Genomic DNA, 19,079 nt, shown 5'->3' with positions numbered 1-19,079 from the left:
AGTCGGACACGACTGAAGCGACAGCTGCAGCAGCAGCAGTATAAACTTTCATAGCTGCTTTGGCATTTATTTGATAAAAACCTGTTTATTTTCTCTACTTCATTTACATCCAAAATAATTAAAATTTAAAGTACAAACTTCAAGTGCTGTGCTAGGGGTAGGTATGGAGTATTATGTGAGTAAAGTGGAGTAGTAACTCTGTGTGAGATAACTGTGGAAATCTTGCAGAGCTGATATGAATCATTTTAATAGAATTTCCTTCCATTCTGAATTATTTTTCATGTTTATCAATGGCAACTTTAGGAAAATGTTGTCAATGAAAAGTCAAGGCATAACAAACAACAACAACAAAAGCAAAAGATACATGTGTTTATTAACTAACATTTTGTCATGGCCTGTAGCCAGTCAAGTAGAGTAAAAACAACAGGGATCTTGAAAGATGTCCCTTGTAATTTCTGCTAAAGAATGAAGCATAATTGACTATGATGGTCTGAACCTCTGACTAAAAATATAGTATATAGAAGTTTCATTAACCTAATTTCTAACAAGTAGAAATTTAGTAGCATGCTTATCTTAGATAAAATATTTAATTTTATTGTTTTTTTTGCATGGGTCAGGGAGGAAGAAATTTTCCTCTACTCTGCTCAGTTCTTCTGATTGGTTAAAGAATTAACCTGACATGACACAGATTAAGAGGTGAAAATCAAAACAAAGTTTAATAATGTGTACATGGGAGAGACCCAGGAAAATTAACTCACCAAAATGGTTGAAGCCTTTCTCTTAAACACGATATATAAATAAAGGCAAAAGAAGATGCCAGAGGTAGTGGTTTGGAACTTCAAAAGGGAGAAAGGCAATTTATATGGAGGTGGAAAAGCAAGTGTTTGGTAAACAAATGTAGCTGGGCCATACGGAGACAATAGGACACCTGATAGGACTCTGATCTTTAGGCCCTGCCAAGCCAAGTATCCCCTGCAGGAAACCCAGCCCTTAATCTTTGCAGATACCTATGCTGATAATTGGTGGCTCAGAGGGTAAAGCCTCTGTCTACAGTTTGGGAGACCAGGGTTCGAGCCCTGGGTTGGGAAGATCCCCTGGAGAAGGAAATGGCAATCCACTCCAGGACTATTGCCTGGAAAATCCCATGGACAGAGGAGCCTAATAGACTACAGTCCACGGGGTTGCAAAGAGTCAGACACAACTGAGCAACTTCACTTCACTTCACTTCACATGCTGATAACTCTTTTCCTGGAACAGATCCTATGTCTATATTCTTCAATGGTGCAGTGGTAAAGAATCTGCCTGGCAATGCAATCCCTGGGTCATGAAGATCCCCTGGAGTAGGAAATGACAACCCACCCCAGTATTCTTGTCTGGAAAATTCCATGGACAGAGCTACCTGGTGGGCTACAGTCCATGGGGTTGTACAGAGTTGGATGCAACTGGGCATGCATGCATGCTACATTCTTTTAGACAGCTAGGGGAAGGTCAAAGTTTCTTCCTTTTTTTCTTGTAAATTAAGATGACTTTGAAATTTTTGATTACCAGTTCATGGTTAATAGGTAATCCAAAAACATGAAGCTTTAAGAAAACAAGGTGATGCTTTAAGATAGTTAGCAATATATAAAACTATCGCAAAGTAGACAAAATCAGCCTGCAGGAGCCACAGTAACTACCTATTATATAACTAAGTTACATGAATTTTATGAAAATATGAAAAAAGAAAAGCATTTAAAATTCTTAAGTCACTTTAGAAAGACAAATTTATTTAAACAGATCATGTGTTGCTTCCCTTAAATTACTAAAATACACCAAGGGCTTTGGAACTAAAGTGCATATTATTGGCAGCATTCATACATAATATTTAATGATAAATATATTCTATGCTATATATGCTTATATCCTATTAAGTGGGATATCTGTTTTGTTTAATTATCTTTAATATTTTCAATATATTTTTACAGTTTTATCCATAAAATTTAAGAAAATCTTCTGTTATATGGCAAAACCAATATGATTTTGTAAAGTTAAATAAAATAAAAAAAAAAAAAGAAAATCTTTTGTTATATTTAAGCCCAGGTACTTTTTAATGTTATTTTTAAAGTAATTATTTTAATATTTATATATAGACATTGACTTGAGTTTTACATATAATTTTTAAAAATGAAACAACCTTGCTATAATTATTAATTAGGTCCTCCAGGATTTTCCATGTTGACAAGCATCAACTGCATATAAACATTTTTTGTATCTTTCCTTATAATTTATGTCTTTGACTTCCCCTTTTTGCATTATTCAGCTTTGTTGTGTGGAAGATGTACAGGAGCCTTTGTCATATAGCTGATCTTAAGCAGATTATATTAACCATTAATAAAAATTACAGTATGATTTTTATAAAAGGTTAAAAAATCTACCTTCTATTTCTATTATGATGGCAGATTTTTAAAATATATAATTGGTATGTTATTTTATCAAATTCTTTTTCTATAGTAATTAAAATTATTAAGTATTATTTTTTAAGTATGATTAAGCTAAATATATTTATTGATTTCTAATATAAAATCAAATTTTATTTTTTGAATAAATATGATTTTATCAACAGAAAACAGTATCATTCACAATAACTTCAAAAAATGAAATACCACTTAGGAATGAATTTAACAAAATGTGTACAGGATCCACATGCTCAAAACACTTTTAGAAGAAATTAAAAGGTTCATGAATTGAAAGATCACAGACATTAATTCTTTCTCAATTGATCTGCAGATTGAACATGAATCCAAAATACAATCAGTAAAGCTTGTAGATACAGACAAGCTGATTTTAAAATTTATGTGGAAAAGTAAAAGAAGTAGTGAAAACATCATGAAGGTTCCTTAAAAAACTAAAAATAGAGTTACCATACGATCAGGGATCTCACATCTGGGCATTTACCCAGGAAAAACTAAAATTCAAAAGATAGATACATCCCAATGTTAATTGTGGCTAGTGTCTTCCACAGCCAAGAAATGGAAGCAACCTAAAAGTTCATTGACAGCTGAATGGATAAAGAAGTTGTGATACATGTATACAATGCAATACTACTCAGCCATATAGAAGAATTAAATAACGCCATTTACAACAATATGGATGGATCTAAAGATTAGGTCCATGGATGAACTAAGTGAAGTAAGACAGACAAAGAAAGACAAATATCATATGACATCACTTATATGTGGAATCTTAAAAAAATGCAAATAGATCTATTTTATAAAACAGAAATAATCCAGTGAGAAACATGCCATGATTTCTCTGGATTAAATGTTCCTCTGGGAAAAAAATAAAGTAAAGAAAGGAAAAAAAAAAAAAAAACAGAAATAGAAATAGACCCATGCACATAGAAAACAAATTTATTGTGACCAAAGGGGAAGGTGGGGGTAGGGATAAATTAAGAGGATGGGACTAACATATGCTGCTGCTGCTGCTGCTAAGTCACTTCAGTCGTGTCCGACTCTGTGCGACCCCAGAGACGGCAGCCCACCAGGCTTCACTGTCCCTGGGATTCTCCAGGCAAGAACACTGGAGTGGGTTGCCATTTCCTTCTCCAGTGCATGAAAGTGAAAAGTGAAAGTGAAGTCTCTCAGTCGTGTCTGACTCCTAGCGATCCCATGGACTGCAGCCGACCAGGCTCCTCCATCCATGGGATTTTCCAGGCAAGAGTACTGGAGTGGGGTGCCATTGCCTTCTCCAGGGATTAACATATACATACTACTATATATAGCTTTCCAGGTGGCAATAGTGGTAAACATGCAGGATATGTAAGAAACGTGAGTTTGATCCCTGGGTCAGGAAATCCGCTAGAGGAGGGCAGAGCAACCCACTTCAGTCTTCTTTCGTGGAGAATCCCACAGACAAAAGTGCTTGGCAGGCTACTGTCCATAGGGCTCATGGACATGCAACCTAAGGTGCATACCTGAACTAACATGACACTGTAAATCAGTTTCATCTCAATCTAATTATTTTTAAATTAAAAATAATTAAAGATGATGAAAATACAAGGCAAAGACTCGGTATGATAGTTTCAATTTAAATGTCCAAATAGTCTTCTTTCTAGATATCTAAAAAATTATCTATACTCAATAAGAAAACAACATATTTAAAAATGGTAAATGGGCAAAATATATGAAAATGCACTTCACAATATAAACATGAAAAGATGCTAGACTATCGACATCAATAAATTGATAAATTGCTTTTCTTTCTTTCTCTCTCATTTCCTTTTGTCTGTTTCCTTAATTCATTCTTTCTATGTAATTTTCATGTCTGGCTTGGTCTTTCTTGACAGAAGAATGATTTAATGCATTTTGAATTAATTGAAACCCTTTGAATAGAAATATCTACAGAAGGAAATAATTTTTAATAGCAATATTTTTGCAAATAAAAGAATTACAGCCCTTCAAAAGTGAGTTCATATTTATGTAAGAACTGTTAAAAGACTAATACAAGTTACTGATTGTTCTCCTTTGACAATTTGCTCTAAATATTCCTCTAGTTTTCATTTCATCTCAAGTACCTAAGTTATCTCACCTATTTCATCTTCACTTGTCTTTCATCTCTCCTCAACCAGATCTTTCTAGGTGTCATCTCTCCCAAAGGTAGTAAACATGTTCTTCGTGTAAAAATCAAAACATAGCAAAGCAAATTCCATTCTAATTCTTACACTATGTAACTAACCCACGTGGCTCAGTGATAAAGAACTCATCTGCAATGCAGGAGACATGGGTTTGAATGCTGACTTAGGAAGATTTGTTGGGAAAGAAAATGGCAATCCAATCCAGTAATAACTCAATGAAACTAAGCCATGCTGTGTGGGGCCAACCAAGACAGAAGAGTTATGGTGGAGAGGTCTGACAGAATGTGGTCCACAGGAGAAGGGAATGGCAAACCATTTCAGTATTCTTGCCTTGAGAACCTCATGAACAGTATGAAAAGGCAAAAAGATAGGACACTGAAAGATGAACTCCCCAGGTCAGTAGGTGCCCAATATGCTATGGGAGATCAGTGGAGAAATAACTCCAGAAAGAATGAAGGGATAGAGCCAAAGAAAAAACAACACCCAGCTGTGGATGTGACTGGTGATAGTAGCAAGGTCTGATGCTGTAAAAAACAATATTGCATAGGAACCTGGAATGTTAGGTCCATGAATCAAGTCAAATTGGAAGTGGTCAAACAGGAGATGGCAAGAGTGAACACGGACATTCTAGGAATCAGCAAACTACAATGGGCTGGATTGGATGAATTTAACTCAGATGACCATTATATCTACTACTGTGGGTAGGAATCTCTTAGAAGAAATGGAGTAGCCATCATAATCAACAAAAGAGTCTGAAATCCAGTGGTTAGGATTTGGTGTTCTCACTGCCAGGCCTCACGTTCAATCCCTGATTGGGGAACTGAGATCCTGCAAGCCATTTCTACTTCTCTGATCCCAGGGCCTGCTGGAGCCATAGGTCCACAGGGCCCTTCAGGTGCCAGGGGCCCCCCAGGACTGAAGGGGGACAGAGGTGATCTTTGTCCAAGGCTGTCTGGATTCCATCCTGACTACGTGGAAAATCTGGTCTCCGACTGCTTACTGAATCAATTGTTGGGCTGCAACACACAGGCCTGTACACTTGTAGATGCCCAGCCTTGAGACTGAAGAAAGAGCTGAGAGCAGAAGAGACGTCCACCACTTATTGGACAAACATCCAAAGAGGACGGGCCCAGGAGCAACAACATGCCATGTTCAGCAGGCAGCAGGAGGCACTGTGGCAATCTCTGAAATGACAGAATGATCTCCATTTGTTTCCAAAGCAAATCATTCAATATCACAGTATTCCAAGTCTATGCCCTGACCAATAATGCTGAAGAAGCTGGAATTGAATAGTTCTATGAAGACCTACAAGACCTTCTAGAACTAACACCCAAAAAAGATGTGCTTTTCATTATAGGAGACTGGAATGAAAAAGTAGGAAGTCAGAAACACCTGGAGTAACAGGCAAATTTGGCCTTGGAGTACAGAATGAAGCAGGGCAAAGACTAATAGAGTTCTGCCAAGAGAACGCACTGGTCATAGCAAACACTCTCTTCCAACAACACAAGTTCAGTTCAGTTCAGTTCAGTCACTCACTCTTGTCCCACTCTTTGTGACCCCATGAATCGCAGCACGCCAGGCCTCCCTGTCCATCACCATCTCGCAGAGTTCACTCAGACTCACATCCATTGAGTCGGTGATGCCATCCAGTCATCTCATCTTCTGTCATCCCCTTTTCCTCCTGCCCCCAATCTCACCCAGCAACACAAGAGAAGACTCTAAACATGGAGATCACCAGATGGTCAACAACAAAATCAGATTGATTATATTCTTTACAGCCAAAGATGGAGAAGCTCTACACAGTCAGCAAAAAGAAGACTGGGAGCTGACTGTGGCTCAGATCATGAACTCCTTATTGCCAAATTCAGACTGAAATTGAAGAAAGTGGGGGAAATCACTAGACCATTCAGGTCAGATCAGATCAGATCAGTCGCTCAGTCATGTCCGACTCTTTGTGACCCCATGAATCGCAGCACGCCAGGCCTCCCTGTCCATCACCAACTCCTGGAGTTCACTCAGACTCACGTCCATCGAGTCAGTGATGCCATCCAGCTATCTCATCCTCTGTCGTCCCCTTCTCCTCCTGTCCCCAATCCCATCTGACCTAAATAAAATCCATTATGGTTATACAGCTGTGTGAGAAATAGATTTAAGGGACTAGATCTGATAGAGTGCCTGATGAACTATGGACAGAGGTTCATGACATTGTACAGGAGACAGGGATCAAGACCATCCCCATGGAAAAGAAATGCAAAAAGGCAAAATGCCTGTCTGAGGAGGCCTTACAAATAGCTGTGAAAAGAAGAGACACAAAAAGCAATGGAGAAAAGGCAAGATATACGCATCTGAATGCAGAGTTGCAAAGAATAGCAAGGAGAGATAAGAAAGCCTTCCTCAGTGATCAATGCAAAGAAATAGAGGAAAACAATAGAATGGGAAAGACTAGAGATCTCTTCAAGAAAATTAGAGATACCAAGGGAAAATTTCATGCAAAGATGGGCTCGATAAAGGACAGAAATGGTATGGACCTTGTCAATGGGGTCACTAAGAGTCGGACACAACTGAGCGATTTCACTTTCACTTTTTCACTTTCATGCATTGGAGAAGGAAATGGCAACCCACTCCAGTGTTCTTGCCTGGAGAATCCCAGGGACGGGGGAGCCTGGTGGGCTGACGTCTATGGGGTCACACAGAGTCGGACACGACTGAAGTGACTTAGCAGTAGCAGTAACAGAAACAGAATATATTAAGAAGAAGTGGCAAGAATACACAGAGGAACTGTACAAAAAAGATCTTCAGGACTCAGATAATCACAATAGTGTGATCGCTCACCTAGAGCCAGACATCCTGGAATGTGAAGTCAAGTGGGCCTTAGGAAATATCACTATGAACAAAGCTAGTGGAGGTGATAGAATTCCAGTTGAGCTCTTTCAAATCCTGAAAGATGATGCTGTGAAATTGCTGCACTCAATATGCCAGCAAATCTGGAAAACTCAGCAGTGGCCACAGGACTAGAAAAGGTCAGTTTTCATTCCAATCCCAAACAAAGGCAATGCCAAAGAATGCTCAAACTACCACACAGTTGTACTCATCTCACATGCTAGTAAAGTAATGCTCAAAATTCTCCAGACAGGCTTCAGCAATACATGAACTATGAACTTCCAGATGTTCAAGCTGGTTTTAGAAAAGGCAGAAGAACCAGAGATCAAATTGCCAACATCTGCTCAATCACTGAAAAAGCAAGAGAGTTCCAGAATAACTTCTATTTCTGCTTTATTGACTATGCCAAACCATTGACTGTGCAGACCACAGCAAACTGTGGAAAATTTTTAAAGAGATGGGCATAGCAGACCACCTAACCTCCCTCTTGAGAAATCCGTGTGCTGGTCAGGAAGCAACAGTTAGAACTGGACATGGAACAACAGACTGGTTCCAAATACGAAAAGGAGTACATCAAGGCTGTATATTGTCACCTTGCTTATTTAACTTATATGCAGAGTACATCATGAGAAATGCTGGGCTGGAAGAAGCACAAGCTGGAATCAAGATTGCTGGGAGAAATATCAATAACCTCAGATATGCAGATGATACCACCCTTACAGCAGAAAGTGAAGAAGAACTAAAGAGTCTCTTGATGAAAGTGAAAGTGGAGAGTGAAAAAGTTGGCTTAAAGCTCAATATTCAGAAAACTAAGATCATGGCATCTGATCCCGTTACTTCATGGCAAATAGATGGGGAAACAGTGGAAATGGTGGCTGACTTTATTTTTTTGGGTTCCAAAATCACTGCAGATGGTGACTGCAGTCATGAAATTAAAAGATGCTTATTCCTTGGAAGGACTGCAGCCTACCAGGCTCCCCATCCATGGGATTTTCCAGGCAAGAGTACTGGAGTGGGGTGCCATTGCCTTCTGTGATAACCAATCTAGACAGCATATTAAAAAGCAAAGACATTACTTTGTCAAGAAAAGTCTGTCTAGGCAAGGCTATGGTTTTTCCAGCAGTCATGTATGGATGTGAGAGTTGGAGTATAAAGAAAGCTGAATGTCGAAGAATTGATCCTTTTGAACCATGGTGTTGGAGAGGACTCTTAAGAGTCCCTTGGACTGCAAGGAGATCCAACCACTCCATCCTAAAGGAGATCAGTCCTGGGTATTCACTGGAAGGACTGATGTTGAAGCTGAAACTCCAATACTTTGGCCACCTGATGCGAAGAGCTGACTCACTGGAAAAGACCCTGATGCTGGGAAAGTTTGAGGGCAGGAGGAGAAGGGGACGACAGAGGATGAGATGGTTTTATGGCATCACCAACTCAGTGGACATGAGTTTGAGTTTCGGGATTTGGTGATGGACAGGGAGGCCTGGCATGCTGCAGTTCATGGAGTCTCAAAGAGTCGGACACGACTGAGTGACTGAACTGAACTGAACTTTCACCTGGGAAATATATGGACAGAGGTGTCTGGCGTGTCTACATTCCATGGGATAGCAAAAGAACTGGACGTGGCTTAGCGACTAAACAACAAACAACAATGTTTTCAAAGACATTAATTCTCAGTTCTTTAGCTTTCAACCTCTTCCCTCTCCTATTCCCATACCTACTCTACAGGCAATTTAGTAATCGAGAGTCCTGGATTTTCATATAAGCTTCTCTTTTTCCAATGGTTTGGCCTTCAAAAAACTGTTTAAAGGCCTATAGTCTTGATTTTTTCATTTATAAATTATCAAAATAATACTTTCTTAAAATGGAATTCATTGAGCTAAAGCATAAACATATTTAGTTACAGTGTACAAGTTAGATATGGGTTAAGTGCTCAATCCAAGTAATTGTTTTACTATATAATAAGCAATAAAACATAATGATAAAATAATGATAAATAAATAACAACAATAAATACCAATGTTTCTATACTTACTTTTAGGTAACATTCAATTAAATAAAATTCAAAGTGATTTGAAAACATGTTTTGTGGGTTTTGTTTTGTTTTTTGTCCCTATATCCTTCTAATTCTCCCAGGTTTCTCTAGACACTACCCTCAGACAAAAATATTTTTACTTTGAAGTTCATTTCAACTGACCACACCGCCTGGTTTTGTTAGTGTGGTCTCTAAATATTTTGATCATTCTCTTTCTATTTCTTAAAGCCTTTTATATAAGACATTCTACATTCTTTCTCTTCCCCAAATTCTTTCCAGAATTTCTAACATCTGCAGAATGCATCAGGCTAACCCATGCTTCCCTGTGGTTTCCGAGTAGTGCTATTTTCAACAGTTCTCTTTCTCTGTAGTGGCATCAGCTTTTTTTCCCACTCAGCTTTTGTGACAAACATTTATTAATACATAAGTCTCTTTCATCTTAAAAACTAAACAAATGATATAACTATCAAGCACTTCACTGAGAGTTAAATTCTAGGCCACAATCCATTTTTCTTCTAATTTTACAAGTAAAGTTTCTAGAAACAATATTTTATGCTCAACAACTTTACTTTCTCACTCTTTGTATCATCCATCTGGCTTCAACATTTATTTTACTCTGAAATGGCTCTTATATAGGCCAGCAGGCCAGATGGTCCTGAAAACATGTACTCTGAGCTGGTAATGCTGAGAGAAATCTGAGATCTTTTACATTTTTAAGAGAGGTGTAAAGACTATCAGAATCAGAAACATGATATAAGATCACTTTCTGTTTCACAGACAAGATTCTGGAAAAATCGAACTCTCCAATATGTGTCAGTTTCAATGGCCATTCCATCCTGTCTTTTGTTTGTTTTCATACATCTGGCTACGTGACTGAAAACTCTTTTCCTTTATATTATTTCAATGAAAGACATTAAGAGACAGAACTAACATAAAGCATCAGGTAATATAATCAACAATATTATAAATTACCATAACTTCCTGAATTATGATTCTATGGAAGTCATGCTTATATCACTCCAAATAGCATATGTGTGTAGGTCTGATTTTGATACCGGGACATAGATGTATGTTTGTACTTAACTCTTTTTACACTTATGTTTAGTAATATTTTAAGGATAACTGTACAAATATATAGACATAGAATATTTATACATTTTTAAAGGAAAAATAATTTGGCACTGCATTTATTTGAAGAGATTCTGTCAATAATTATCAACTGTTCTACAATTTAGCTTCAATTTTAATAGACACATTAATTTTGGGAGGTATTTTCTATAACAGTGAAAATTGTAAACAATATAAAAATCCATCAGTAGGTAGTACCCTAAGTAAATGTACATATATACATCAGCATAATTGTAAGCCCCATTAAATATTCTAGAGATTCCCAAGTGTCAGAGTGGTAAAGAATATGCCTTGCCAACGCAGGAGACTCAAGAGAAGTAAGTTTGATCTTACTATTACATGGTAGAGACAGAATACCATCTTAAACAGGATAGATACGAAAATACATTTCTTGTAGATTTTCAACTACAATTTATTTTTAGCTTTCTTCAGAAATTCCCTTTTGTTTTGTCCTTATATTATGCTTGTAAAAGTTGCTTCCTTTAACATAGTTGCTTCCTTATCCATTCAGTTCAGTTCAGTTCAGTCACTCAGTCGTGTCCGACTCCCTGCGACCCCATGAATGGCAGCACGCCAGACCTCCCTGTCCATCACCAACTCCCGGAGTTCACTCTGTCTCACGTCCATCAAGTCAGTGATGCCATCCAGCCATCTCATCCTCTGTCATCCCCTTCTCTTCTTGCCCCCAATCCCTCCCAGCATCAGAGTGTTTTCCAGTGAGTCAACTCTTCGCATGAGGTGGCCAAAGTATTGGAGTTTCAGCTTTAGCATCATTCCTTCCAAAGAAATCCCAGGGCTGATCTCCTTCAGAATGGACTGGTTGGATCTCCTTGCAGTCCAAGGGACTCTCAAGAGTCTTCTCCAACACCACAGTTCAAAAGCATCAATTCTTTGGCACTCAGCTTTCTTCACAATCCAACTCTCACATCCATACATGGCCACTGGAAAAACCATAGCCTTGACTAGAGGGACCTTTGTTGGCAAAGTAATGTCTCTGCTTTTCAATATGCTATCTAGGTTGGTCATAACTTTCCTTCCAAGGAGTAAGAGTCTTTTAATTTCATGGCTGCAGTCACCATCTGCAGTGATTTTGGAGCCCCAAAAAATTAAGTCTAACACTGTTCACTGTTTCCAGTGTTTCCCCATCTATTTCCCATGAAGTGATGGGACCAGATGCCATGATCTTCGTTTTCTGAATGTTGAGTTTTAAGCCAACTTTTTCACTCTCCTCTTTCACCTTCATCAAGAGGCTTTTTAGTTCCTCTTCATTTTCTGCCATAAGGGTGGTGTCATCTGCATATCTGAGGTTATTGATATTTCTCCTGGCAATCTTGAGTCCAGCTTGTGCTTCTTCCAACCCAGCATTTCTCATGATGTACTCTGCATATAATTTAAATATAAATAAGCAGGGTGACAGTATATAGCCTTGATGTACTCCTTTTCCTATTTGGAACCGGTCTGTTGTTCCATGTCCAGTTCTAACTGTTTCTTCCTGACCTGCATACAAATTTCTCAAGAGGCAGGTCAGGTGGTCTGGTATTCCCATCTCTTTCAGAATTTTCCACAGTTCATTGTGATCCACACAGTCACAGGCTTTGGCATAGTCAATAAAGCAGAAATAGATGTTTTTCTGGAACTCTCTTGCTTTTTCAATGATCCAGCGGATGTTGGCGATTTGATCTCTGGTTCCTCTGCCTTTCCTAAAACCAGCTTGAACAACTAGAAGTTCACGGTTCATGTATTGCTGAAAGTATTCTATAATATTTATTGTTTTAATTTTGATGATGAAAACAAAGGAAAGAAGGCCTACTTTTAGGTGTGTAATTAACCTAAAATAATCAGTCTCTTAAAAGTCTATTAATCCATGAAGTGTATAAACAATTTCTTTCATATTTATCTCTAAGGCACCATAAGAATTGACTCAGTGAAACTAATTTTGGTACCTATTGTTGCAATATAAATATCTCCCTCGTGTAGAAATAGGGAGATAAGATTTAGATAGATTCAGAGTAAGGAAAATTCAATTAAGACATAACCAATTTTTAGCAAGATAGACTTTTCTTAATATTTTCAAAATTGGCACTATATCCACTTGCTTTGCATTTAACAATTTTAACTCATTAGTTGTGTTGATACTTAACTTTGCCAATGCTGGGGTCAACATTCAGAATCATTGTCAACTTTGAATTAATATTTTGATGCTGATATTTATGATCTAAGTAAAGTGTCAGGAATAAAAGCATATATAATTCTAATGTTTCTAAAACTTTGCTATAGCTGAGGTTCTGATAGATACATTGTATCTGTTGTGTTTATTCTTTGTCATAGAAATTCCTCAGAATAGCACCCATAAAAACACTATTATGACAACTTTTAGCCAATCTAATTTTGTTCTAAAAGTCAGTTTTGCAGACTAAAATTGAAAGAATAAGTGAGGATTGAATTAAAGTCAGAGAGGTTGGATATCCATTACTCCTTTTATGTCACGTTTTCTTTGGGATATGTATCCCAAGAAGGTAAATTCAATTCCAGAGGCATTCCACACTTTTAAATGTTAAAGAAATCTTAACTTACTCAAATTTAATAATTTTTTTATCTAATTTCAATTGCATACAACTGAATGGCATAGTCAATATTATCTATTTTATTTTGTCATTTTAATAATTTTAAGTGTATCTAAAATATTGGCAGAAATCTGAATTCTAGGTATATGAAGAAATTATCAATTTTAAGCAAAAAAACACACTGAAGAGTTGCTGTCGTTGTTCAGCTGCCATGTCATGTCTGACTCTTCATGACCCCATGGACTGCAGCACACTAGGCTTCCCTGTCCTTCATCATCTCCTGCAGTTTTCCCAAGTTCATGTCCATTGCATTGGTGATGCCATCCAACCATCTCATCCTCTATCACCTTCTTCTCCTTCTGCCTTCAATCTTTCCTAGCATCAGGGTCTTTTCCAATGAGCTGGCTGTTTGCATCAGTTGACCGCAGTATTGGAGCTTCAGCTTCAGCTTCATCATCTGGCCTTTCAATATGTATGCAGGGTTGATTTTCTTTAAGATCTACTGGTTTGATCTCCTTGCTGTCCAAGGGACTCTTAAGAGTCTTCTTCAGCACCACAGTTCAAAACTGTCAATTCTTTGCTGCTCTGCCTTCTTTATGGTCCAGCTCTCACAGCCATACACGACTACTGGAAAGACCATAACTTTGACTATACGGAGTTTGTTGGCAAAGTGATATCTTTGCTTTTTAGCATACAGTCTAAGTTTGTTATAACTTTTCTGCCAAGAAGCAATCATCTTCTAATTTCATGGCTGCACTTAAGAGAAATCAATTTTTTTTAAGCTAAAATACTTAGCCTACTCAAGATTCCAGTGACCAAACCTGAAAGTGAAGTAATGCAATAATATCAAGTTGCCAAACAATTTCAGATCTTCATTATTTTTGCATTTGACCTTCCAGTTTAAATAGTAGGATGACACTCAATTTTGAGAATGATGAGAGAACAGATAGATTCATGGAATAAAGCAAGGACTCATTCACATACTCTGCTAATTTAGAATTAAAAGACTAACAATTGAAATGATCCAATACTTTATAATAAGGTTCAGCATCTTCAGTGGGAAGACTTTCAAGTTCCGTGTTAACAGCTTGTCTTGTTTCTAAAATTAATTCTCTTCAGCTGTATTAACAATAGAGCATGATCAAGTAACATGAAAGCTATGGACAGATCAAAAATAAAGACATCCTAATTTATCTCTTGTTCACCACCATCACCACAAGATTAATAAATTTCAAAAGGGCCAAATGAATGAAGTTTTTAGTGTAAAATTGCTACTACAGAGCACAAAGCAGCTCCTAAGAGTTGCCAAATGAATCAGTAAACCTAACATAGAAATCAGCACTAGGGGGAAGGGTCATTTGAAAATACTAACACATGTCTTATGCATCTGCTATAAAATGCTATAATACATATGAGGCAGAACTATCTTTTGCATATGAAAAAGACAAGGGTAGAGAAAACAGTGAAATGCATGACTCAATGGCCAAAAGGTCTTTTTGCACAAAGAGCCATGCTGATTTACTTTCATTTTTCTTTTTCATGTAGTCTTCTATAGTCTGAGCTAACAAGGACCAATGCTATATAAAACGTTTGATGACGCAAATGATACATTGAAACAATTCAATTAAGTTACATACAGAGAGTATTCTACCAAGCTCTCTATATCCATTGCAGACAAATATATGTAAGTTTATGAAAGCTATGGAAATAAAACACTTCTGATAAATTATGGTTTAGATATGCTCTGAGGGTACAAGCGTGTTCAGTTGTGTCTGACTGTTTGTTACCTTATGGACTGTAGCCTGCCAGGCTCCTCTGTCCATGGAATTTTCCAGGCAAGAATACTGGAATGGGTTGCCATTTCCTCCAGGGTATCTTCCCGACCCAGGAATCAAACCCAGGTCTCCTGCATTACAGGCGGGTTCTTTATCACTGGGCCACCCAGAAAGGCCAGGGCTTAGGCATATCTGTTTTAAAAGAAAAATCACTGCACTTATTAGAGTCCAGGAGAGCTATTTCTGTAGTCCTACCTTTGCCTAAAATGTTTTCTCATCCTGGGTAAATAATTCATGCTATATAATTTTTATGGTTAAAATCCTTAATTTTATGTTTCTACCTATAATCTGGTCAGAGAATAGGAAGGAAAGAAGACCAATGACAACTGGGTGATTGTTCCAGCATATTCAAGAAAGACCAAGATCAGATATACTGTTTATTTATCTCTGCAAATATTTGATAATTTAAATCTAATATACACTATGTGTAATCATATATATGCACATATATACACATATATATATACACAAGGAGAGAAATTTATTTTTATTTTAATATGAACATAATTTATTCTGTACAATAAACACTTCTGAAATTATTCTATTTCTTCATTATAAACGAAATCACACATATGATCAGAATAGACATCATTTTTGAGAATTTTATGTTATTAAATTTAGCCTTGTTTTGTTATTGGAATATTTTCAATGGTAATTCATTTTAATTATTCTAAAAATATGATTTTCTTATATATAAAATGAGATTTTATTGAATTTAGTATTTGTATACTAAATTGGATTTAGAATGCAAAGATTCTTAAATTGATATATGGTCAAAAATAATTAGATATAAAAAAGTAAAATTAGAAACACTTCATTTAAAAAATAACTACAGATTATCTTATATTTCTAATATTGCTTACTCCCTTGTATTTACTAAAATTATTTTTATATCATTTTGGTTTCCCTGGTGGCTCAGATAGTAAAGAATCTGCTCACAATGAAGAATACCCAAGTTTGATCCCTGGGATAGGTAGATCCCCTGGAGAAGGAAATGGCTACCCACTACAGTATTCTTGCCTGGAGAATTCCAAGGACAGAGAAGCCTGGCAGGCTACAGCTTTTGTTTATGTAATTGACTGCATTATCTCCTTTAGATAGAATCCCCCTATATAATTGCCAATATATTATTAGGCAAGTGAACATAAAGTAAGTAATAAAAATTGAATTTATAATTATTCCCTAGAAATACTGAAATATAAATGTATTGATATATTGATTTCAACTTAAAAGACACACATAAAAAAACTTTCAGGAAGATTTACAGAAAACTGGCAATTATTAGTATCAGGATATAATAAAAGGTATTACTATAATATCTTCTTAAGAATTTTGGCAAAACTAATACAATATTGTAAAGTTTAAAAATAAAATAAAATTAAAAAATATATATATACATATATATTTATATAATTGTGACTGGCTTGCATTGTTACATAGAGGAAACCAACATATATTGTAAAGCAATTTTCCTCCAATTAAACAATAAATAAAAGAATAATTAAAAATAATTTTAAAAAACTAAAAAAAGAATATCACCTAGAGGCAAATTCATATTAAAATATATAGAGGTTTGTCTATAATCCAATTGTTCACATAGTACATTAGCCACTCTTATCACGATATTTCCAACAGCCATCATAGTGCTACTGAATGACTTTTTAAAAATGTCAGTGTTAGGCAAACAATCAAATGAGGAAAGACTGATTTTGACACCCTTCTGCTTCTCCTCCTTAACATCACATAATACTAGGAAAATGGGAACAGACGTTCAGGGGAGATTACTGGTAAGCAAAGCAAAGTAAGCCTTTGTGACTGAATTGAAAGGACAATTCTGTCAAACAAAAATTCAGTTGAGTCATCTGAAGAAATTCCTTTTTAATTCCATCTACATGATTTAAACCTTACAATAAGTTCCATCATCCTAGGTCCAACGAAGGGGCCATTTTCTCCCTTCCATATATTGTTCTCTGCCCCCAATGCCTTTCTTTGAGACATTTACCAGGAATGCCATTCCCCTGATAGACCATGTTAATACTGAGATTTTTAGTACCCAGAAAGTAACAATACACATATAACTTATTCAAATCATTTTTTGAAAGGCTTCTACCTATTGTTAAAGGTCAGTTGCTCAGTCATGTCTGACTCTGTGGCTCCATGGACTGTAGCCCACCAGGCTGCTCTGCCCATGGAATTTTCCAGGTAAGAATACTGCAATGGGTTGCCATTTCCTACTACAGGTGATCTTGCGGACTCAGTGTTTAAACTCACATCTCCTGTGTCTCCTGTTTGGCAGGCAGATTATTTATCACTAAGGCCACCTAGGAAGCCCTCTACCTAAATGTAGGTCCTGTGATGCATTAGCTTTATTACACAGTTCTTAACGTGTAACTAACACCCAATAGAGAAGTCTCAGTAGATATTGCTACTTATGTTAATGATACCTAAATTTCTCTTGGATGATGAAGCAAGGTGCCACAGCAGATACTGAAAGTCTGATTGATCTAAATCAGACAAATCTGAGGAACTATTCATCAAGAGTAGGATTGAATGTGGTATAGTACAAAGCACATAGTCATTTGTTAAAGCCAGCTCTTTTTGAAAAGCAGCTTTTCATCATGAAAAGTATTTTCTGAAAAAGTAACTTTTAACTATGTGGATAAGTAGAAGTGATTATCATGAAAATTAGGAAAAAATAAGGGATAAAAAGGAAAATAAAATGAATAGAAGATATTCATTCTCCTTTAGTCTGCTGGTCAATTTGACCAGCTTGATTAGTTCCAGTATTAAGTTACTGGTCCTTGTCTCATTTTGGGGCACTTTGACCATTTCAGTTTCTCTTCTTGGTTGTCAGGTTGTCCCTTAACCTGTCTCCCTTTCTGTAGCCATTATTTAGAGTCACAGTACATCATTGCAGCTTCAAATCACATTTCTATATAAATACAGATTTTATGTTTGTGACTATATTATGTATTGTCTTTCTATAATACCCTTGCTTTTTTCATTGTTTTTAACATTTAAGACTTGTACAACTCAGTGCTTTGACCCCTCTCCCCTCTCTACCATAAGAATGACCTGTAAGTACTGACTTAGCCAGCAAAGTCTTTATAAAAGAAATTCTGGTTTTTCAAAGAAATCTGAATATCAAATATTTTTCTCATAAAAAGTCTGTATAACCAGTTTCTCTTAAGTGTCCTTGTAATAGTAATTCTAGGTCAGCTTTTATGCAAGTTAGCAGCATCTGCTCTTTCTGGTTAGGATGTGTGCTTGCCTATTGCCTCAGTCTCCCCCACTCCCTGTTACTTAACATCCTTGGAGGCTCTGGTCATTTTCTTTATTGACTGCTCTCTGGAGGCATTTGATATTATATTCTTGCTATAAGCACAAAAGAACTGTTAAATTGTAAATAGGCGAATGAGCTGATAGTCAGTGAATAATTTTGGATAATTGCAATAGAAATTGGCCAGTTATTCACCAATATCTTTGATTTCTCTTCTTTGACACACTTCTAGCCTGTTTCCCAGCCCCTTTGCAGTTAGGTAGGGCCATATGATTGAGTCCTCCCCAGTGATGTTCAAAAGGAAATGACTGAATCCTTCCCAGGCTGTAATTTCCTGGTAGGTTGGTTGGTAAAGAATCTGTCTCCAGTGCAGGAGACTCGGGTTCGATCCCTGGGTTGTGAATATCCCCTGGAGAAGGAAATGGCAACCCACATCAGTATTCTTGCCTGGAAAATTCCATGGACAGAACAGACTGGCAGGCTACAGTCCGTGGTGTCACAAGAGTCGGACACAACTTAGCGACTAACCACCATCACCACCACTTTCCAGGCTTGGCCCCCAATACCCACCCAAAATCTTTTAAGTTCTCCTTCCCTTATCTGAATGTAAACAATTAAGCAGATAATTCTGAAACCCTAAACATGGCAGTGCTATGAGACAAAAGAGGCTACAGTCTGACTGACAGCATGAAACTACTTACCTGCATTTTAATATGACTTAAAAGAGGCTCAATTCTTTATTGTATTA

The sequence above is a fragment of the Bos mutus genome, chromosome 12 (genome assembly GCF_027580195.1).
Source record: "Bos mutus isolate GX-2022 chromosome 12, NWIPB_WYAK_1.1, whole genome shotgun sequence".
Lineage (NCBI taxonomy): Eukaryota > Metazoa > Chordata > Mammalia > Artiodactyla > Bovidae > Bos > Bos mutus.
The sequence above is the reverse complement of the archived record's forward strand: the minus strand, read 5'-3'. Positions refer to the sequence as shown.